This window comes from Lissotriton helveticus, chromosome 11 (genome assembly GCF_964261635.1).
Source record: "Lissotriton helveticus chromosome 11, aLisHel1.1, whole genome shotgun sequence".
NCBI lineage: Eukaryota > Metazoa > Chordata > Amphibia > Caudata > Salamandridae > Lissotriton > Lissotriton helveticus.
The window spans coordinates 149999947-150023356 of NC_136072.1; the positions used below are offsets into that span (position 1 = coordinate 149999947).

Here is a 23410-nt window from a genome sequence, read left to right on the forward strand (position 1 = left end):
ACTACCCCTCCTGGGATGTAGATCATCAACCAGGACTCTCCAGCCATCTTTGCCCTGGGGCTTTTCTTTTTATCTAACTGCTAGTGTAACCCATCTTCTTGCAGCCAGCCTCGAGGCCTCAGCACCAGGTATTTCTTGGCCTTCCTTTTTTCCTTTCACCTTGAGGGATAAGAGTTAGGGCATGCCTGTTGGTGTTTGATGCAGGCTTGCAGAGGGTGTGACCCATTCAGCTCCAGCATCTTCTTCCTGATTTCTTCATGAGCAGGGAGTTGGAAAGTCTGCTGCCATAGTTGCTGCTGACGATGACTGGCCAAGGGAGTTGGAGGACTTTCTTCAGACAGGTGTTGATAAAGGTCTGGAACTTGTTGATGGTGGTCACTGTTGTCCCCCAAATTTCTACTTCATATAAAAGGACTGAATTCCTTATCTTTGTTTGTAGCGTTAGGTCCTTGGAGCTCCAGATCTTCTTCAGCTGAATGAAGGCAGCCCTTGCTTAGCTGATTCTTGCCTTGACATTGGCATATGTGCCTCCTTGCTTGTCTATGACACTGCCCAGGTAGATGAATGCTTTAACCTCTTCCAGTGCATCACCTGCAAAATTGACTGCTGTTGTGCTGGTCTTGTTAGCCTTACAAATCTTGGTTTTTCCCTGTGGATGTTGAGGCTGAGTTGTGCTGATGTGGCTGCCACATTGTCAGTCTTCCCATGCATCTGCAGATGGGTGTGAGAGGTTAGGGTCAGGTTTGTCTGCAAAGCCCAGACCGTCAAGCTGCACCCAAAGTGTCCACTGGATCCCAGTTTTGCTCCTTGCTGTGGATGTCTTCATGATCCAGTCAATGGCAAGCAGGAAGGGAAAAGACAAAAGCAAACAATCCTGGTGGACTCCCATCCTCACTTGCAAGGTTTCCATGAGTTGTACTCCATGGACTATCTTGTGGGACATTCCCACATAAGAGTTCCTGAAGATTCTTATGAGTTTGTCTGGCACACCGTAGTGGCAGAGAAGTTTCCAAAAGGTCTCTATGTCCACACTGTTGAATGCCTTCTCATAGTTGATGAAGTTGATATAGAGAGGTGAGTTCCATTCCATCGACTGCTCAAAGATGATGCACAGTGTTGCAATCTGGTCTGTTTAGGACCTAACTTTGCAGAAGTCAGCTTGCTGGACTCACAACTGAGCGTCAACATATTCTTTTATACTATTAGGGATGACTCTGTTGAACACTTTACTTGGGGTTGAAAAAAGAGTTATCGCCCTGTAGTTTGCACAGCTTCTTAGGTCATCTTTCTAGGGTACCTTGAAGAGATATCTCTTCTTCCTATCTGATGGCGCCAATTCCAGATCCTTCCAAACATGGAGTAGAGCATTTTTACTGATGTTTATGCCTGGATTGTTTGTGCAAGGCCAGAGTCATTGAGCCCATTGAGGCCCTCAGAATGGCTTAGCACTATTGTACTTGCCAAGAAGGCTAAGGGCAATATATGAATGTATGTCTACTTGAGGGACTTGAACAATTGCATATGGGTAGATTGTCACCCCCTTCCCCTCATCAGCGAGATGATAATGAGTGTAAGAGGGGCAAAATGTTACTCCACGTTAGATTTGTCCAGCACATACCACCAGATACATCTGCATGCCAAGTCCAAGCACCTAACATCATTTATTACACCTGAAGGAACGTGTCAATTCATACGCATGCCCTTTTGATTGCCATCTGCTTCTACAGTGTTTCAGACGGCCATGCAGGGTGTGCTGAGTGGATTTTCAAACATCTTATGCTTTCAAGATGACATTTTTTGAGGGGAAGTGACAAGAGAGAACGTGTTGCCAAATTGGAGGAGGTATTGTTGAAGTTGGAGCAAGCATGACTAACAATTGCTTTGGAAAAATGCAAATTTGAGGCAAGCGTAGTAGAGAACCTAGGACATACACTATCTTGTGATGATATTTAACCGAAAGAGAAATTAGTTAAGGCAATGGAAATGGCGCCTGCCCCACAAGACAAGGGGCACTTGAGGTCCTTTTTAGGATTATCAAAATGTTATTCCAAGTTTGTTAGAAACTTTGCTGAAAAGGTACATGTTCTGCAAGCAGGTTGTTAAGAAATCTATTAGTGAAGCACTGATGTTAAAACCTTTCAACCATAACAACAAAACCATAGTAGTCACTGATGCCAGTGTGTACGGGTTGGATGATGTGTCAATGCAGGAGGGTAAGGGGTGTGAAAGAGCGATGACATTTGCATCCCATATGTTAAAAGGAGCTGAGTCCACTTACTCCACAATTGAGAAACAACTCTCGGCATGTTGGTGGGGTGTACAATACTTTTGGACATATGTTTGGGGAAACCAGTTTGAATCACGAGCTGACCAGAAACCATAAATTGGCTTGTTAATCACAAAGGGTGCTGGCAAGGTGACACCTTGTGTAGCCTAGTGGTTGTATAGACTGCAAGAATTCACATTCACAATATGCTATGTATGAGGTAGCAAAAACATCAGTGCAGATTGTTTGTCAAGGCTACCATGGACGAGAGTTTTGAAAATTAGGTATGGGTGGTGGTGGAAGTAAGTGAAACAAGCAAGGGAGATATATGGGAGGATGAATGGAAACAAAAGTTGTTGGAAGACCAGCCTGTGAAATTGATTCTGAAATGACAGAGAGGTTTAGGATTAGGTAACGATGAAAGAGAAAATCTGAGTGAATACTTACCTGTATGGGGTGAGCTTTCAGTATTGAATGCGATTGTTAGGAGGAGAGAAAACACAAGGAGATGATGGATGGAGCACTAAAACGTTTCATCAGACACTCACCCCCAGTCACAGATCTGGGTTGAATCCATCATTGTTCTTTAGCTCACTTTGCCACTGGATTCAAGCTATCCTGGCTGATGAGGGATGTTACACTGAAACCGGTCCCAGGGTGCCTGGTTCCGGTCCTGGGAAGACCTGGCTTAGCAGTTCGGGCTGGATTGTTCACATGAGGAACAGGGTCAAGACTGATTTGCATATGGCTGGGTCTAAAGTGGGGTGGTGAAGTGAGCTAAAGAACAATGATGGATTCAAACCAGATTCCTTACTGAGGGTGAGTGTCTGAAAATTTCAGCGCTCCATCCATCATCTCCTTTTGTTTGCTTTGTTAGGAGGAGAGACAGACTACTGTTTCCAGAAGGATTGCATCGCCGATTGTTTAAATTATTGCACGAAGGTCATGAGGGAATTTCTGCCATGAAACCATGGAACCATGAAACACAGGGCACGTATCGATTTTGGTGACCGGGAAAGAATGGAAATGTCGATAGATTTGTGATGGATTGTATAAATGTACCTGCAGTGAAAAGTCACATATTGTCGCAAAAACTCACATTGCCACTACTGCTTTTACCAAGCAAGCCTGGGAAAAGTTAGCCATTGATATTTGTGGGCAGTTTGATAGCTTAGGATAAGAAAATAGATATGCTATGGTATTAATAGATTCATTTTCTAAGTGGCCGAAGGTGGCATTCATGGGAGAGATCAATGAAAATCCTGTAATTTCTTTCTGTGAAGAGATTTTCAGGAGAGATGATTTTCCTGAAATTTTGGTATTGGACTATAGCGCACAATTTATGTCAACGGAATTCACTAATTTTCTAAAGATGGAAGGTATCAAACATTATCGCACCGCTGTGTATCACCCTGGGGAAAATGGTCTAGTGAAAAGGTTCAAGCGAGCATTGAGTGAATGTGTACCATTGGCTTTGTGTACAAGGTTGGAATGCAAAAAATAATTAAAAAATATGTCATGTACTTATAGAACCAAGCCACCATCACCGGTGAAACTTAATTTTTCCTATTGAAATGAAGAGTAGCATGTACTACTGATGTCCCTCTGTGGATGGAAAGTACAGTTAAGGATAAAGTGGATCTGGAGTCATTGGTAAAGAAGGTCAGTGACTACCAGGATACCTATGTACAAATACATAATTCAATGGGGACAAAGTCATGGGGATAGAACACGTAGAGAAAGTCAAGGGAAGGGTTATTCCAGGTGGTCTTGTTCCAAAAAAGATCAGTGATGTGGGGAGGGGATAAAGTATTATTGGAGGGAAAATGGTGGAATGCAAGGAAGTTGGTCAAGTGCCATGTGGTTGAACCTGAGATGCGGAATGGGGACAGTCTAAATAAGGGTGACATGAGGAGTGATGATAGTCAAATTAAGAGTGGAAGTAGATTGATTCCCAATTCTAATGACAGTTGAACTAAGAGTAGAACTCATTTGATTCCCAGTCAGGGCGTGACCAAGAGTTTTTCTCCACAACTCAGAATATCTGGAAGATTTTGTATGTACCTAATATTGTTTTTTAAAAACAGTGCCGCAGCGGCCCCTCACTTGCACTTAAAATTACAACCATACTCGCCGCTATTTTGCGGATCCGATTTAGGGTAGGTGTGGGAGCGCCATATTGGGATAGCTCTTTGAAGCCAGACGCCGCCATCTTGGTGCAGGTCTCGGCGCTTGGACCTACAGGCAGCGCCGGCCTACTTAAGGCGGAACCAGAAGCGGGGGCAGCCTGGAAAAGGTGTCCTCAGGCAGAGTGGCTGCATAGCGCTGCTGCTGCAGGATAGTCGCGCGTTCTGCGAGCGCTTCTGCTCTATTTTAAAATCTCATGTTCTGTATTTATTTTGCATCCTTAGTTGGTTTTACCCTGTTTTTTTAAAAACAGTGCCGCAGCGGCCCCTCACTTGCACTTAAAATACAACCATACTCGCCGCTATTTTGCGGATCCGATTTAGGGTAGGTGTGGGAGCGCCATATTGGGACAGCTCTTTGGAGCCAGACGCCGCCATCTTGGTGCGGGTCTCGGCGCTTGGACCTACAGGCAGTGCCGGCCTACTTAAGGCGGAACCAGAAGCGGGGGCAGCCTGGAAAAGGTGTCCTCAGGCAGAGTGGCTGCATAGCGCTGCTGCTGCAGGATAGTCGCGCGTTCTGCGAGCGCTTCTGCTCTATTTTAAAATCTCCTGTTCTGTATTTATTTTGCATCCTTAGTTGGTTTTACCCTGTTTTTTAAAAACAGTGTCGCAGCGGCCCCTCACTTGCACTTAAAATTACAACCATACTCGCCGCTATTTTGCGGATCCGATTTAGGGTAGGTGTGGGAGCGCCATATTGGGACAGCTCTTTGAAGCCAGACGCCGCCATCTTGGTGCGGGTCTCGGCGCTTGGACCTACAGGCAGCGCCGGCCTACTTAAAGCTCCACTTTCTTCAACGCGCAGCGGTGACGTGCAGGGGATGCGCCTTACCTGCGCCTGAGTCGCGCCAGAGTCCTACCCGTCTGCGCTCGCCAGCGTCTCGGTGGCGGACGGGGCAGGACGGCTGACTTCTTATTTTTGTCTGTCGCACTTTTGGGCTGTTCTGTAAGTATGATTACTTATACTTCGGCAGATCTTCTTACCCTACGCCTCCCCCAAGGCCTTTGCCATCATATTTTTCCTGGCGGCCGGGCTCTTAGAAAAGGCTGCTCGGAGTGTGGTTGGCGTTTTCCGGACCCCAATGGACCCCTGCAGGCTAATATATCTGCTCACTTTCAGTGTCTTCTTCTTAATACCAGGTCTCTGAACTGTCATTCCCTTAATATCTGGAACCTGCTGCAGAATTCTAATATATCATGCTTATTCCTTACAGAGACCTGGCTGGGCGACTGCTCTGCCCCTGACCTGGCTAATGCCATCCTTCCGGATTATAACATCTTCAGGAGGGATAGAGTATCGGGCAGAGGAGGAGGAGTAGCACTTATTGTGAACAAAAACATTCCCTGCTCGACCTTTCCGGTAGAGAATATTCAGGGATGTGAAGCCCTTGGTTTTACCCTTCACCTCTCTCCCCTTCAGGCTTGTACCGGGATTCTTTTGTATAGAACGCCGGGACCCACTGGGCCTTTTTTTGACGAACTACAAGTAGCACTCTCAGTTCCATGCCTTAGATCAGAACACTGTATCCTACTTGGGGATCTTAATGTCCATATGGATAACAAACTTGACACTGATGCCATGAAACTCGGTGATATTACGGCTCCGCTAGGGTTGGTACCGTTTATACAAGGACCAACCCACAACAAGGGACATACCCTGGATCAGGTTTTTTCAATGAAACCTATCAGCGTATTTCCCTCACAGCCTGTACTATGGTCTGACCATTTTTTAATTACCTTTTCTTTACTCATCACCGCCCTTACACGGGTGAGACCTTCAACAGATGCCACGCGGACTTCGTGGCCTTTTCATTTGCTCTCGGTGGATATGCTATCTGAGGCTCTCATTAGTTTTCCATGTCCTCTTCTGGGCCACTTGGAGGAGAACCTTGTTCTCTTCCAAAAATGGCTTATGGCCAGATTTGAGACCTAAATCCCCGAGAAGAAGGTTAAATCAGGTGAGAGAAGAGCGTCGGCCCCGTGGTTTACTCCCCAGTTGAGGATGCTACGTCAGGACTGTAAGAAGGCTGAGAGAGCTTGGAGGCGGGTCTATGACCCATCAGAAAGACTGAAATTTAGAGCAGTAACCAGAGCTTACCATAAGTCGATCTGGGAAGCAAAAAAGACCTATCTAGAGCGACGAATTGATGAGGCTGAGAATACCTGCAAAGAGATTTTTAAAGTGGTCCAGGATTTTACATCTTCTGCCATGTGTACCCCTATTCATACACATTCAGAACCCTGGATAAAACAACTAGCCACCTTCTTTGTTAATAAAATTACAACCATTCAGGCCTCCCTTTCTTATTCTTGTCCACAGTTGGATCTGAGCCTTCCATCCTCTTTATCCTCTCCGGTGGGGCAGGGCCCTTTTCTTTTTGAATTTCCCCCTATGTGCCTCAATACATCTTTGGATCTTCTGTCAGGCTTGAAATCTGGCTCACCATTAGACCTGTGCCCGGCTAAATATCTGGGAAAAGTGGCACCAGCCTTAAATGCTCTGCTGAACCCTCTTCTGAATTCCTCCCTGTCTACAGGTGTGGTTCCGCAGGCATGGAAGCGCGCCAGGGTCATACCACTGCTCACAAAACCTGCCCTAGATCCCCTCCTTCATGCTAACTACAGGCCAATCTCCCTCCTCCCTGCATTGGCGAAAGTGACCGAGAGATATGTGCATAGGTCGATTTCCAGTTTCTTCGAAGGAAACGAACTTTTGCACGCATCACAATCTGGTTTCCGTGCTAATTTTAGCACGGAGACGGCCTTACTCGAGGTCACTGATGCCATCAGGGAGGTGCTCGACTCTGGGGGAAAGGCCATGTTAGTTATGCTTGATTTGTCGGCGGCTTTCGACACCGTTCCTCACAAGGGCCTCCTTTTAAGACTCTGGGAATGTGGCCTTCGTGGAACGGTGTGGAACTGGTTCAAATCCTTTCTGGCCGGCCGCCGGCAAATGATCTGGGCGCCCCCTTTCTCCGCTGACATGACACCGCTAGAGGTAGGGGTCCCACAGGGGTCCATTCTTAGCCCCATGCTTTTTAACATCTTTATGGCCCCTCTGGCGGTGGTAGCGGAGTCCTTTGGCGCCCAGATCATATCCTACGCCGATGATACCCAGCTCCTGTTCACATGCGACAGGGGCGGGATGTTTGATGGCATACAGATTAGGGAATGCCTAGGAGCGGTTTTTGAGTGGTTTAGGTGTCATGGCTTGAAGTGCAACTCCGACAAGTCTGAGCTGCTCTTCTTTGGATGCGCCCCCGAGCCAAATTGGAAATCCTGGTGGCCACAGGATATGTTTCCTCTTGACAGTGTGTCCTTCAAGGCCAAGAACCTTGGAGTGATAGTGGACAGCGATCTGTCTTTTGGGCCACATATCTCGTGCCTTTCAGGGAAGTGTTTCGGCATTCTGCGGATGCTGAGAAAGTTCCTTCCTTTGGTGTCACTTCACCATAGGAAAATAATTGTTCAGGCACTGATTGGATCACGATTAGACTACGCAAACGTCCTTTTTTTAGGTCTACCGAAGTATCTTTTGACCCGTTTGCAAGTAGTACAGAACTCGGCAGCCCGAGCCATCTATGGACTCCCGAGAAGAGCAGGTGCCACTGTATTACTTAACACCTTGCACTGGCTACCTACTTCAAAGAGGATCCTTTTCAAAAGCCTGACACTGGCTTTCAAAGCTCTACATGGCGTAGGTCCCAAGTATATTGGGAAACGCCTTTTCTTTTACCAACCCAGCAGGACCCTGAGGTCAACTTGTCTGTCCAAAATGACGGTCCCTGCCATTAGGCGTGCAAGAATGGGAGGCCGGTCTTTTCGCTACCTGGTCCCGCGGGCCTGGAACGAACTACCACTGCCCTTGAGACAGGCTACCAGCCTTCTTGCTTTTAGGAAGGGCTTGAAAACGTGGCTTTTTACTAAATAATCTTTATCTTTTCTTTTCTTAGCCTGCGTTTTAGTTGTTATGTTGCCTTCTACCTGCTGATATTCTTCGCCAAAGCGCCGGGATGCTCCTTGGAGTAGCCGAGCGCTATAGAAGAAAAAATTAACATAACATAACATTACAGTGTGAACCTTGTGTTATTTGCGTGTGTAAATATCAAGCGTAAAGTCGGTTGTATACTTCCAATTTCTCATTGTCTGTTATGTCCAGAAGGCAGTTTGCCAGTGCAGCACCGAGTGGCAGCACCAGCACATACTGGTTTGTGGCACCGTCCAGGAGAATGAGGCACTGGTCTTCAGGCACACTCGCAACTATCCAGAAGTATTTTGGACCTGCATTATCAGTAGGCTTGGCCAGCATCTCAGTCTGCCACTAGATCAGCAGTAAGTCTGCAGGCTGGATTCAACTAAATTCAGACCCAGTCGCTCGTTGACCATATGCCAACTGCAGGGAGGATAAATATCAGTTAATTTCTCCCCTCAAAGGGCTATATAAATAGAAACACTCTAGTGTGCTGTCATCTCAAACTCCCTACAGGATTTAAATTAGTGAGACCCAATTACCAAGAGATATAGAGACACTGCTCTTCATCTCTAATACATCCTTTCCCATTACAATCTCATTTTGAATTTAAGGTGCACATAACTGCTGCATGCTTACTGCTGGTGCTCTAAGCCCTATTCTTCAAAATTGAGAAACATACTTTAATTCCCTAATAATGATTTTTAATATATATTCCAAATAGTTCAACACCACTTTTCTTCCATATAAAGCCAAAACATCTCTTTCATTATTCCAAGAAATACTGGATGTAGTAGGAGGCATTGGTTGAATGTCCACTGAAGCTGTTGATCCAACTCCCCTCTGTTCCCAATTTCCATATTAAAACCTATTGGGTTATGGCCCCAAGATATCTTCGAATAAATTAATTTCTATATTTGCAGGAGTCAATATTTCTAAGGAGCTAAAAAGCACGTAGAACCCAGAGATTTGTGTGTGTGGGTCAATAAAAAATGTCCTGTTGCCGTCTAACAGAATGGCTGGTGATATCTTTTTGTGGAACCACCTGCTTCATTTTGCCATGTATTTGTTTGCAAATGCTCTATGGTGGCCCACATCCCCACCATGCTAATTCTAGCCACTCTTTCATTACTGTACAAAAGGGATCTATAGTAGAAGGAAAGTCTCCAAAAGTATTTAAGGCCCAATCCAGCACCAGATTTTTAACAGCAATTCCTGAACCATTCTAATTGGGTGAATATATATCAAGCTTCCATTAGCCCTTAGACTAACTGTACTGTCACCCAGTGCCCTTGCTCATCAACCTGAATGGGAACCAGTGCTTCAGCAATACTGTTAAATAATGAAGTCAACGACCCAGCCCCGGAAAGATATTGAAACTCACAATGAAGTGGACACTCTGAATGAGTGAATTTCATTATTGTCCAAAATATTGAAACTCCCAATGAAGTCAACACTATGAATGAGTGAATTAAGTTATTGTATGATTAATTAAAACTGTTCTAAACCTAGACATCACACACAAAAACCATAACAAGTATAGTAATAGAAATATTAAAATAGTTGCATTTTAAAACATTATTTATTCAATGAATAAAAGTAGGAGATACAAAAATAATACATGCATTTAAATTATGTGGGCACCCACCTGAACTTATTAAATGGAAACTGTGTTTTGTGCTCTCAACAGATGAGTTGCATGTTCACTATACTGAACAGACCTTGTCATCAATTTTAAGAGGGAGATTAGTCGAGCAATTAACAATGGCTGAGCTAAGAGAGGGGATTTTGGCAAGAAGGAGATTTGTTATTAACAAGTGTCTTTCACTGAGGTGACAAGAACATAAACACAACATATGTGTAAGGTTTCTTTTCAGTTTTCACAGAGCCAACTTTCACCAGTCACCCATTTATAGGATTGCCATCCAAGGTAGACTCCAGAAATGGTATTAACATTAAATCTCAGTGTAAGAAGTCTGTGCATTTGTGTTTGACTGAAGATGTAATTATATCTTCCTGTGGTATGTCGGCAACATAACTATCAAAACTTTATCATGTGAAAGAGGACTAGTATAAAAAGACTACACCTGTAAGATGTAAGTTTCAACTGAGATTATGTTTAGAACTGTGAGCCTCATTAGGATGGCAGGCGGACTCAAGTCTGCCCGCCACCCTATCGGACAACAGGACCAGCCAACATTCACTCGGCGGTCCTGTCAACCAAATCACAATGCGACCACCTCCAAGGCGGTCGAACTGTCCATCTATTGTATTGCGGCTGGTGCTGCGTGCCGCAGCACCCACCGCAGTACAAAAAATGGGCAGAAAACATATCCCTGCACTCGGTGGCAGGCACCATGCGGTGCCTGCTACATGGTGCAGGGATAAGTTGGGGGGCTCCATAGGTGACACCCAACACCCAAAGTCCAGGGGAAAGGGCGCCGACTACGGGCCCTCAAAGTCCCTTTCTGCCAGCATATTCATGGCAGGTTAACCGCCATGAAAAGGCCAGTGGAAAGGGCATTGCAATCCCTACGGCGCTGCCTGGCTGGCACCGCCAACATGGTCAGGACTACAAGCCCCTCCGCCGCACCGGCATATTCAAGGAGCCCGTCGGAGTCCGACTGCCATCAACCTGCCCACCATGATAATATGGTGGGCGGGAAACATTTCTCCCTGCCAACATAAGTGGCCCCTATGTGTTTAAATGTGGTGTAGTTCAGGTTACCTCTGTGTTATACCTCAATAGATGGAGAAGTTGTCTAAATTCAAGTGAAATATGTCTCTTGTAAGCAAACCACTTCTGATTTAATATTATATTACTGTAACTGTATAGCAATCTTTATTTCGGCATTGCGCCATAAAATACAGAAAGCAAGTAAAAACATTACAAGTACAAAATATATATCCGAAAACCGCCAATAAATTAATATTATCCTCCTTCTTCATGTTCATTAAAACAGTAAAATATTAAAAGCCTTTCAAAATTAAAAATTAGATTAAAACATCTTCACATAATTATTGTGCATAATTGTGTTTGGTAACGTGTGGGCATTTACTCTACAATAGGCAGTTTAAAATAACATATCCCTGTGCATATCCTGGACAAACCATATAAATTATGTTTATTATATTACATAATAATTCTCAAATCAGCTTCCACTTGTGCACAGTATTTAGCTTTTTTAGTATTTAGACATTAAATTCTTCAAATGCTTTCTAACCCTTTTGATATTATATCCCCTATTCCCCTCAACTCAGCCTGCCACTACCCTTTGAGCTTCACTTCTGTCTGTGCATTCCTGCATCCCCAAAATCATAGTTTATTGTGATAGTTTATTATGGGACTGTTGTTAATATCTTCTAACTTTCATTAGATATCAAGAAACCTCTCTTTGGTAGCTAGTTAGGCAGTCATATGTGCTATAATTGCTTCACGGCAGAAATCCACTTTTCAAGTACTTTCATTCAGATCAGTTGCCCATTTCCCTTTCTAGTTAATGCAATGGGACGTATGCGTTAAGATTTCAGGTCTTAATAGCGTAATATTTGTTCTGTTGTATTCCTCAGGCACTACACACAAATAAAAAATGTACACCAAAGGTGATTTACACAACAACAGAGTAAACAGTAGCACTTATGCCACAGGGTCTTGGCATGCAAGGACATCTTGAACATCCGTTCAAGTCAAGAACAGCTGATGTCTCAATAATCCGACCACAGAGTGAACTCAGCTTCACTTACTAAGTCAAGGGCATTAACAGTAATGCTTTCGTGGGTAACTATCACTCCTTCTTCCTTAGACATTTATTTAACCATCAGTTAGGCCCTCATTTTTAGGGATTTGGCATAGGGCAGCACAGCAAGTCACCTAGCTTCGCTGCCATACACCAAAGTGGAAGGACGGGAATGTACCCTAATCAAGGAAATACAGTGCATTGCTGTCATTTCCCCCCTGTGCTGGTGTCATTGAGGTAGCCTAGTGCCAATACAGGCACCCTTGCACCATGCTGGAAAGGTGCTTGCTTTGTCGGCAGGATTGTTTTTGTGCAGAAGGGGACAAAAAGCTATTCCAAGAGGCGTTTTCATCTTTCTATGTGTGCTTAAGAATACAGCACACATCGAAAGAGGAAAACACTATGAGAAATAAAGATATTTCCCCTCGTTACGCCTCACCTCAGGAGGTACAAGGATTTGGCACTTCCCCAGGTTAACATGATCTTGTAAATCTGAGACAGTGTCAAAATCCATGGGTGTTGCTTGGGAAAACCCACCGTAACGCCCATGGAACGCCTACCGAGCACAGAGTAAGGCAACGTAACAATTTACAATCCCTTGCCTTACTCCACATCTATGAAGCCATTCAAAGCCATGCATAGTGGCTTTGCATGGCCTCATAGATATGATTTTGTAATCCGTGGTGCTTGTCCCGCTGTGAAATAGAGACAGTCACAGATCTCATCAGAAACTGACAAGCCTGCAACAAGCAAGATTACACACACTGCATTCGAGCAGTAGATTAGTATTCTTAAAAGGTACTCATCCGTTTGGGAAAGAACTGACAAGTCATCTTTGCTAATTGGCACATATATTCCGGACTCATGTCCTTTCTCCTTCTAGTTTGCAACAAGAGCACTCTGTAAAGAGGTTTCCATATATTTAATGACAGTTATTAGAAGGTAATATAAATAATACAGATGTTTTCTACTTGCATGTATCTGGGTATCATAAATTCATCTTCCTAGAAAAGCCTATTTATTTATTTAGACACTGCAATATTTATAAACCGCAGGCTTCAGAACAAGGTTAGAGGAACACTTCACATAGAAATATTTGAACACAGAATCATGACATTAAAGTACTCAATTGCCTTAGAGCAGTCATTTCCTTTGCAAATCTAGCCAGATACAAGTACAATTTTCAGTTTTTGCAGCTGAAGTGTGAAATGGGGAATAACTCGGAAACAGAACTAATTTTGTAAGAGGTATAACTGTATTTTTCAAATGTCCACCCTGTTGGTTACCAGGAGCTAAAGACTGGTTGTAACTGTGGGTGAAATACCCACCCTCTTCCTACCAGAAGGTTTTAAAGTGAAAGGTGAGGCAAGAGCTGCGCAGTTGAACTTAACCGGTCAGTACATTGCAGTACTTTCCTTAAGTATGTAGGATTACACGTAACATAAATCTTAAAACGTCATGTATATAAGGATTCCGGATATCTTGTTAAATGTATGTGCAGCACATGTGGTAGTTGTTGGGTTCTTGCCTATTTTAGAGCATTAAAATATCCAACATTTTATTTGACAATACCAAGTTCTTTCTAACTATGGTGGTTTTGTTTTGTTCAAACGCAAGACGTTATAGTCCTAGGAAGGAAGACAGTTTTTTTTTTAGATAAGCTATGCAAATGTTTGCTTTTCAGGGTTGCACAATTCATACATAATGCATATTTCTGCAAATTGTATGACTCTTCACCATTGCCTCCAAAATATCACCTGTACAAAAGGGGGTGGTGATGGACGGAGTATCAGAACCAATCAAACACTCACACCCAGTCAAACGATCTGGGTTTGATCCATCACCGTTCTTTAGCCCACTCTGCCACCCCAGTTCAGACATGGCTATATGCAAATCAGTCTGACCCTGTGCCTCATGGGAACAGTCCAGCCCGAACTGCCAAGCCATGCCTTCCCTGGACCGGAAACAAGCTTCCGAGGACCGGTTTCTGGCATTCCAGCCGTCTTCAGCCCGGCTTGCTTGAATCCAGTGGAAAAGTGAGCAAAGGACTCACGTCTGAGCATACCCTGCCACACCTATGGCGGCAAAAGCGGTACAAAAGGGGGTGGTGATGGACGGAGCATCAGAACCAATCAAACACTCACACCCAGTCAAAAGATCTGGACGGAGCATCTGGCACAGGGTCAGACTGATTTGCATCTAAACAGGGGTGGCAGAGTGGCTGGAATGCCAGAAACCGGTCCTCGGAAGCTTGTTTCCGGTATATTAATTATTGTTGTGTATTATCTTAGATTGACAATGCTTATATGCTGTTTTATTATTTTCCTGTTCATAATTTTACAATTATTTATTTATTTTGTTTTTTGTTTTTTGGGTAGTGGGGTTTGCTAAAGTTTATTTTTATTATTTGGGTGTTGTGAATCTGACCACTCCAACATAAACACTTTTCACTCAATGTTATAAAGCAGAGTTAAAAAAGTAAATAGGACCTCTTCCCAATCCATGCGTTTTCTTCAAATTAAAATTTATATTAGAATATATAATCTACCCCTTTGGCTTCCAATGTATGCACTTCTTCCAATGTTTGATAGACTGAAGCAAGAATAGTAAATATTTTCCCCTCCCCTATAGTAAATCGTATCACTATGTAAACACTTGCCTTAATATTTGTTGGATTGGAGTTAGAATAGCATATCTTACTCCCCGCAGCATGTAACCCATTTTTTCAATGTTTATTAGATTGTAGGTAAACAAGCAAATGCGTGTACACCATTCAAACATATCCAAAGGTTAATTATTGTTTATTTTATTTTTTAAGTTTTTTTTTCACATATCTTTTTAACATTTTTCTACAGCAATACACTGCCATCCACCTACTGGTTCAGATGAATGCCTACTATCGGTTTCACTGTCAAAAACAGTTGAAAGGAGCGTAATGGTACAATCAATCTCTTAGGATATCATTCCCACAGTACCCACCCTGCAGAAGCGAGTCGCTGCTGTTGTAAGAGGTCAGTGCAATATCATTGCATCCCAGAAACAAGAGAAAAACATAATCCAAGTATTTCAATCTCAAAACCAACTCGAATCTTTGTGCATGCATCTCCAATCCCCACATCTATTCATACTATAGGATGTGACCACCACTAGCACTGAATCTCCCATCTGTCCACTCAGTCGATCTCTGATGCTCTCCACAGCCATTAACATCTCACCACTCTAGGGTCTCCCACGTTAACCCCGTTCCCCAGCACTCACTGTGAGGTCCATGTTGAGCATATCACACCCTGTTCATGGGGGACATTTATCAGTCTTGGTGTCTAGTTTGTCTAAATAATGATCCCAGAGCCCCACATAATCTATGCCCCAATCCCAGAACGTAAAGTAAACAGTCAGTTTTGCCCTACCCCACTTTAGCAAATTGGTGCGCCAGTGCCTCAGAGGTGGTGCCTCCTCAGAATTCCAATGCATGGCTATACAACATTTTCTTAGTATCAAAGCCAAGCTTTGGAACCACATGAGTCCTCTTGTTCTCTAAAGAACGGACCGCATATCCAACAAGCATTGAAGAGGGTCCAGAGGGAGGACACGCAAGGTTGCATCTAAATGACCTCAACACCTGTGACCAAAACTGAGATATTGTCAGGCAGGATGACATCCTATGCATAAAGTCTCTGGTGTTTGCTTTCCAGTGGGGTCATGAGGTCCGTGACTCCAGGTACCTTTTCATTACTCTCCCCAGGGTCAGATAAGCATGATGGATAAAATTAAATTGAACAAATCAAAACCTTGCATTCGTCGAAAACTGTTTAACAGATTGAAAACACTGGTCTCACTCCTTGAAAATATACCACAAAAGGTAGAAAAACTCAGTTACTGCACCACCCAGTATAGTCACAAAACAGTTCCACAACACCAATATTGCCCTCCTCAGATAACCAGCAGTCAGATGGTCATGAAACAAACATTATGTATATGCCATGAAAGGCAAAACATGAATATGAAAAGTTAGTTTGGCATCGAGTCATATGTGAACAATCTCATTGAAAGATAATTTTAAAGTCCATTATTTGTTAAGAAATTCTTTCCTTGAATTTCTTTTTTTCAATGTCGACAGTGTTACATGTAGATTGTGTTTTGCCCCAGACAAGGGCTTCTTCAGGGCCGTAAGTTCAATTAAAAAACAAACATACATACATTGACTTAGACAGATTCCATAAAAAACAGAACTACAAACATCAATAAACATAAAGTGCCAAATTGCATATATATACCATACAAGAGATTTTACCAACAAAGCATACAAACATTGTTTCCAAATAGAACCCAAACAGTGAACACTAATCACCAAAGATATAGTACATTGCTTTAGAACTTCATAGCAGTAACCCATGATAACTGATGTGTTAAGAAAATGTGAGAAAAAAAAGGTGTATTAATATTGTCTCATATACAGAATAAAGGATTACAGTGTACACCATAGCTGTGCTCCCCTCTACTTCATACTCAAAGAGTATCTGGGATCTCTTACCAGGTAAGGTCAAAGTTATGATTGTGGATTGGATTCACAACTCTACAGACATACATGATTTAATCACCAACCCCAGCTGTTGACAGCAACCTCTCAGTAGGCACACATGGCACACATGATGAGTAAATGTGTCCATACTGGTCAGTTTCACAACATTTATGAGTGTAAATCCGAACATACAATCAATATAAATGAATGATGGTGCAAATCTGAACATGCATATGGGTTACTGAGTGATAAGGTAAATGTAAATATATGCGAATCATTTCTGACAAAATATCGAAACCACAAACATTGAGGGACATAAATATTGTGTCAAAAATATTGAACACAAACACATTGTTGTTATACACTTATAATGTAAAGAACAAAAATATTGCAAACAAAAATATCGATATAGACTAATATTGAATCTAAACATAGTAAACATTAAATATAGTAACAAATCACAGTACTATAATGTAAATTAAATGTATTCAAATAAATTAAAATTATATATAAATGTTATACTATCATTAAAATAATAAGTATAATTTATATTACAATGCACTTTTTTAGTAAACTTAAAACAAATAACAAATATATATATATATATTTTATATATGTATATATACATACACAATTAATTACAAACTGTTACAAATAAATTGCAAAAAAATCTAAAAAACATACCAAGTTAATTACACACATAAAAGTAACCAAAATAAAAAATTACATTTTACTAAAAATATATTACATATTACAAACATTAATGAATTAAAATAATGTCATGCTAAATACTGTGAAACATTATAATAATATACATTGAAACAATGCAAACAAAACTATAAAACTGTAGGAATAATACATATACAATTCCACTGAAATCTCTGCAACAGTAGGGAAATCGTTGGACTCAGGAGGGGTCAAATTTACAATTCCCACTCCAGTCTGTGCAACAGAAGAGTAAGTGTTTGGATTTGGAAGGTGTACAATACACTATTCCCACTCCAGTCAGTGCAACAGTTGGGAAAGAGTTAGACTCAAGAGGGGTAAAAGTTACACAATTAATTATCAATTAAACAATTAATATCAATGAATAAACAATAAATTAATTATATTTAATAAATTCCCATCCTATCTCTACGAACAGAGCAATTTGCACCTGATACATAACTTAAAAAACATACTTAATTACACAATTTACATAATTAAGTATCAATTAAATATGTATTAACTAATTAATCATTTTCATAAATATTTTCCTTCACACCTTTACCCTTACAAAAACCACAGCTGACACAAAAAAACGTATAAAAAGAAATAATTACACCATTTACATAATTAATCATCAATTACATATGTAATATTAATTAGAAATGCATTATTAATTACAATTATTTTACTTCCAATGCTATACCCCTATAAACCCCACAACCTGCTATGGCACTAAAAGTACAAATACACTATTAAATTAACTGAAAAAACAACTGAACAAACTTTATTAAAAAACATTAACAATAATTATACAACCAATGTATAACATATCCAATTAAAATATTTACTAAAAGATATCAAAATAATTTAAAACAATATTAATAACACAAATTTTGTAAACGGTATTAAGACACTTTACAAAAGATAACTGTTCACTTTTCAATTACTGATTACTGTATTCATGTGGTAAATTGAAGCTAATGGGTTGAAAGATGTGTCCAGACAATATTAATGTGTGCTTGCATGCCAAAATTGCAAATGTATATTGCCACAGAAATAGGCACAGGTAGAAGGCATACTTTGTTTTCTCTTGCAGTATAATTTCGTACTCAGCTGCTGAATAATTCCAGAGGCCCTATGTATAAAATATCAAAGTGGTGCGAACTTAATAGCATGAGATCTTATGAACATGTCACTAGAAATATTTAGTTTTACCTTTTCTCAATGGGAGCCATTTGCTGTTAAGCCTGCGCTCATCAGAAAGAGATTTCCACAACATTGAGGCATGAGTAGCAGAGATTGATCCCTGCCCTTCACCACCCTGCTCCCTATTTTTGAAGAGAGTAGATGACCATTATAATCTCTGAAAAAATAAATTGTATAATGACATTTAATTCAGAACTATAATCTGTAATATAATGAGCCAGCAATGCAGGCTTGGTGAAAGAGCAGATTGTTGGTGGAAGGTTGATTACCCTCTTGACTGGTAGGGCTTCCCCCCTGTGGTGCTTAGCCCTTTTAAGATGTTATGGATACCTCACGTTTAAACCTTGATAACATTTTTCCATAGAAGAGATCTTTGCCAAATTTGTGTTTTATTTTCCCAACACCCTGGAGATTAAGGTTTTGTAGATTCCCCATGGAGGGAACTGAGAAACTAGCCACAATATACCGACATTTTTTTGTGGTGAAAAAAGGGAAAAAATTGCTGTGTAAGAAAGCATATTCAGTACCCAGGTATAAATCATGTAAAGTTGGAGGAAGGAAACATCAAGCAAGTGTTATAAATATTATTGATTAAGAACCACGACAGTGCTCTATTAGTAATGCTGTGTTATGATATAAGTGAAAAACATAGTACCAGCATTGATTAATATGTGCTAGATCATGTGCATGGGACACCACTTGATGAATGCATCCAGCATCAAAGTTAATGCAATGAAACATGGATAATGGCTGAGAGGAACATCTAATGTCAATGTATTTAGTCTGATTGAAACCAAATACACCAAGGGGAGTCCATGATGGGGTATGTCCACGTTGTGTTTTGGGCCGTTTCCTGTCACAGGCACTAGACTTTTGGGAATGCGGGATGGGTGGAGTTTTGTGGATCCACACAGATTCCAGAACTTTCTACTACAGAAATGTGAGGAAAAATATGTTTTTTTTAACAAAGATTGAGGTTTGCAAGGGACTCTGGGTAACAGAACCTGGTGAGAGACAGACAAGTCACCCCATCCTGGATTACCCTGGGTGACTAGTTTTCAAAAAGTATAGGTTTGCTAGGTGCCGGCAGAACTAGGATTCAAAACCTACAGCTAGGCACTTTGCAAAAAAAGGGTCAGTTTTCACTTTGAAAATGTGGTGTGCCCACGTTGCGTTTTGGGCCGTTTCCTGTCGCGGGCACTAGGCCTACCAACACAACTGAGGTACCATTTTTCTCAGAAGACTTTGAGGAATGCAGGGTAGGTGGAATTTTGTTGATCCATGCAGATTCCAGAACTTTCCTCCACAGAAATATGAGGAAAATATATTTTATGTTTTACATACTTTGAAGTTTGCAAGGGATTCTGGGTAACAGAACCTGGTGAGAGCCAGACACGTCATCCCATCCTGGATTCCCCTGGTTGTCCAGTTTTCAAAAATGTATAGGTTTGCTAGGTTTGCCTAGGTGCCAGCAGAGCTAGGGTTCAAAATCTACGGATAGGCACTTTGCAAAAAAAGGGTCAGTTTTTACTGTGAAAATGTGGTGTGTCCACGTTGCCTTTTAGGCTGTTTACTGTCGCAGGCACTAGGCCTACCCCCACAAGTTAAGTACCATTTTTCTAGGAAGACTTTGGGAAACGCGGGGTGGGTGGAATTTTGTGGAGCCACACAGACTCCAGAACTTTCCACCACAGATATGCGACGGAAATGTGTTTTGTTTTGGACAAAGTTTGAGGTTTGCAAGGGATTCTGGGTAGCAAGACCTGGCGAGAGCCAGACAAATCACCCTATCCTGGTTTCCCCTGGTTGTCTAGTTTTTAAAAATGTATAGGTTTGCTAGGTTTCCCTTGGAACCGGCAGAGCTAGGGTTCAAAATCTACTGCTAGGCACTTTGCAACAAAGTGTCTGCTTTCACTGTAAAAATGAAGTGTGTCCACGTTGCATTGTAGCCGTTTCCTGTAGTGGGCACCCACATAAGTAAGGTACCATTTTTATCGGGACACTCAGGGTATTACAGAATTGTGCAGCAACTGTTATTACCTTTTCACTTTCGATGCATTTCTGCCTTCTAAATGAAAGACAATTTGTAAAAAAAAAATCCCTTTGAAAAATGTCTTATAATTCTCATGCTAGTATGAGTACTCACAATTTGGGAAATGTGTAAATAGCTACTGTTTCTAAAATCTACAATTTCAGAAAAACATAGGTGTCTTTCATCCCGATTTTTCACTGCATATATTTCCCCAAATAATTGCTATATACCTAGTACATAAAAAACCATTGCAAGATGCTGCTCAGTTATTGGCTCTGGGATCATCAGGTTCTTGGTGAACCTACAAATCCTATATATTCCCACAACCATGTAGGTCCAGGGGATGTAACTGTATATTGATTTCAAACATCTGTCATAATTAGAAGAAGTTACAGGTGAAAACTTTGGCATAAATGGCTGTTTTTTTCAACTCATTGTCAATTTTTCCAATTTTCAACTGTTAGTTTCTATAAAGAAACCTTGAAGGATCTACACAAATGACCCATTGATGAGTTCACAATTTTGTCTACTTTTATAAAATGTATAACTCTCCAGGATCCATTATTGCTTTCATACCCATTTCTAGCATTAACTAAAAGTAGGTTAAAAGCACAAAAAAAGCAAAAATAGTCTATGTCCCAGTAAAATGCCGAACCTGTGTAGTGTAAAAAATGTTGGTTTTTCTGACAAAAGTCTGTCAGTCCCTGAAAACTGGGAAAATGTGATTTCAGCCCCACAAACCCTTTGTTGATACCATTTGCAGGGAAATTACCGGATGCTTTCATTTGCAGCATTTTTCCCCATTTAAAAAAATAAAATAAAAGTTTTAGCTGTATGTTGGCTAATTTCTGGGTCCCCTCAAGGGGAATCCACAAACCCTTGGTACCTTTAGAATTCCGATAATGTTGGAAGAAAAGGACGCAAATTTGGGATGGGAATCTTATGTAGTTAAAATGTACAGGGGCCTAAGCGCGAACTACCCCAAATAGCCAAAAAAAACGCTTAGCACGGGGGGGGGGAGGCCTTGCAGCAAAGGGGTTAATGTCAGAGTGTGCAATGTGAGTGTGATGAAAATAAAAAACAGGTCAAGTCTGTGCATTATGGAATGCCATTAGTGGAGCGCAACAGAATGTAAAATGTGAAGAACCCCAATGTGTGTGAACCAGGTACGGGGGGTTGTTGAGATAATAATTACATGTAAATGAGATCAGCGTGATTATGCTGGTTGTGATGAATACTACCATGATACATGAGGTTGTTTAAGTCTTCATAGGAAACATGCCATCTCTAGTTTGTCGTGAGGCTGAAGAGTGTCCAAGTATTTAATCCAAAAAGTCTCCCTTTGTGAGAGAACTCGCAGAACGTTGATCTCAGGATTCCATGTGATGCTCTCTAAAATGGTGAAACACAGTTGAGCTATATTGTGTTGATGGTGCAAATAATGTCCCACAAGACTAGAATTCCTGTTTTGATTTCTGAGTAAAACATTTAGGTTCAGTCATCCCAACCTTCACCTTTCTCTCAGACTTGCCCATGTATATGGCTCCACGCAGGCATTTAATGGCATATATCACTTTCCAACTTGCCATTTGAGGAAGATGTAATTTAACAGACTTTCCTGTTTTAGGATGTGTAATTGTATTCCCAGTAATGACTTTGCTGCAATAAATGTAGTTTTTAAATTTTTGCATGACTTTGTGGTTCATAGGATGAAGGTGTGAGCTGGAAGAGAGAATCTCTTTCAGATTTCTTGAACGCAAATATGCAAAAATCAGTTTATGCTTGAAAAGACCTCTGAAATGTGGTTCCATCTGTAATACATCCCAACAGTTGTTAATAATCCGCTTGATAGCCAATGACTTAGTAGAACATTTTATAACAAAAGCTTCACATTGGGGTTTATCAACATGAGTATGCTGTAGTAATGATTTACAGTCCATGGTAGTTGCGTGTTGCAATACAGTGTTATTAATGTGATCAGAGACGACAGGTCTAAACAGAGGGTCCTTTGTATTCTTGGGAATTAAAGGTGTAAATACTCTTTCAGCAGGAAACACCTCGTGTTTTCGTTAATCCACCCATAATCTAGAGCTTTTTTAAGATCAAAGTGAGAGTTATCATGATTTCTACAGAGGGATCGTTATCCAGAAGGATGTAAGTGTCTTGGACGATGACATGAGCAGCAACTTTGTTTTCATGATATGATCGATTCATGATGACCAAACAACCTCTGCTGGTTGGAACATGAGATTCTGGTCCTGAGCTAATTTCAACAGGATACTTTGTTCTTTATGTGTGATGTTGCAGTTGGTGGTGGATTGGAAATTCAGGAGCTGAAGATCTTTCTAGACTACGGTTTCAAAAGTATACAAAGTTTTGCATGATGTAGGAGCAAGAAACAAACTTTTGGGTTGAAACTCCATTTAGTCTGGTACTTTAGTTGTGTGGTCACTTGGCGGTAAGCTGTGAAGGATATAACATAAGCAAAGTTTCTGCATGAACTTAAACAAGGCTATTTCACATTCTAGAAGAATGGTTTAGTTGGGAGAGACAAAAGAGGTTACTTTATTAAGCAATGCCCACTGAGTGGATGACAAATTGTTAACTGACAACTTCATTTTCACCAACTAGGTTGCTCATGTGGTTCCTCTGCATGTTTCCATGGGTATCGGCATTCCGCAGTAGCATGTTTTAGATATCATTCCAGTTGCTCTAGCTCATGCAAAGGTATGTCCTTATGAGTATTTATCAGTTACTAACTCAGTCATGATTTTAGTCTAAACACA

General features: G+C 41.3%; 1 pseudogene; it reads right to left on the reverse strand.

The window, feature by feature from the left end:
• Window positions 1-493: 493 nt before the first annotated feature.
• Window positions 494-23410, reverse strand: part of LOC144790752 (uncharacterized) — a 107000-nt pseudogene continuing 84083 nt past the window's right edge.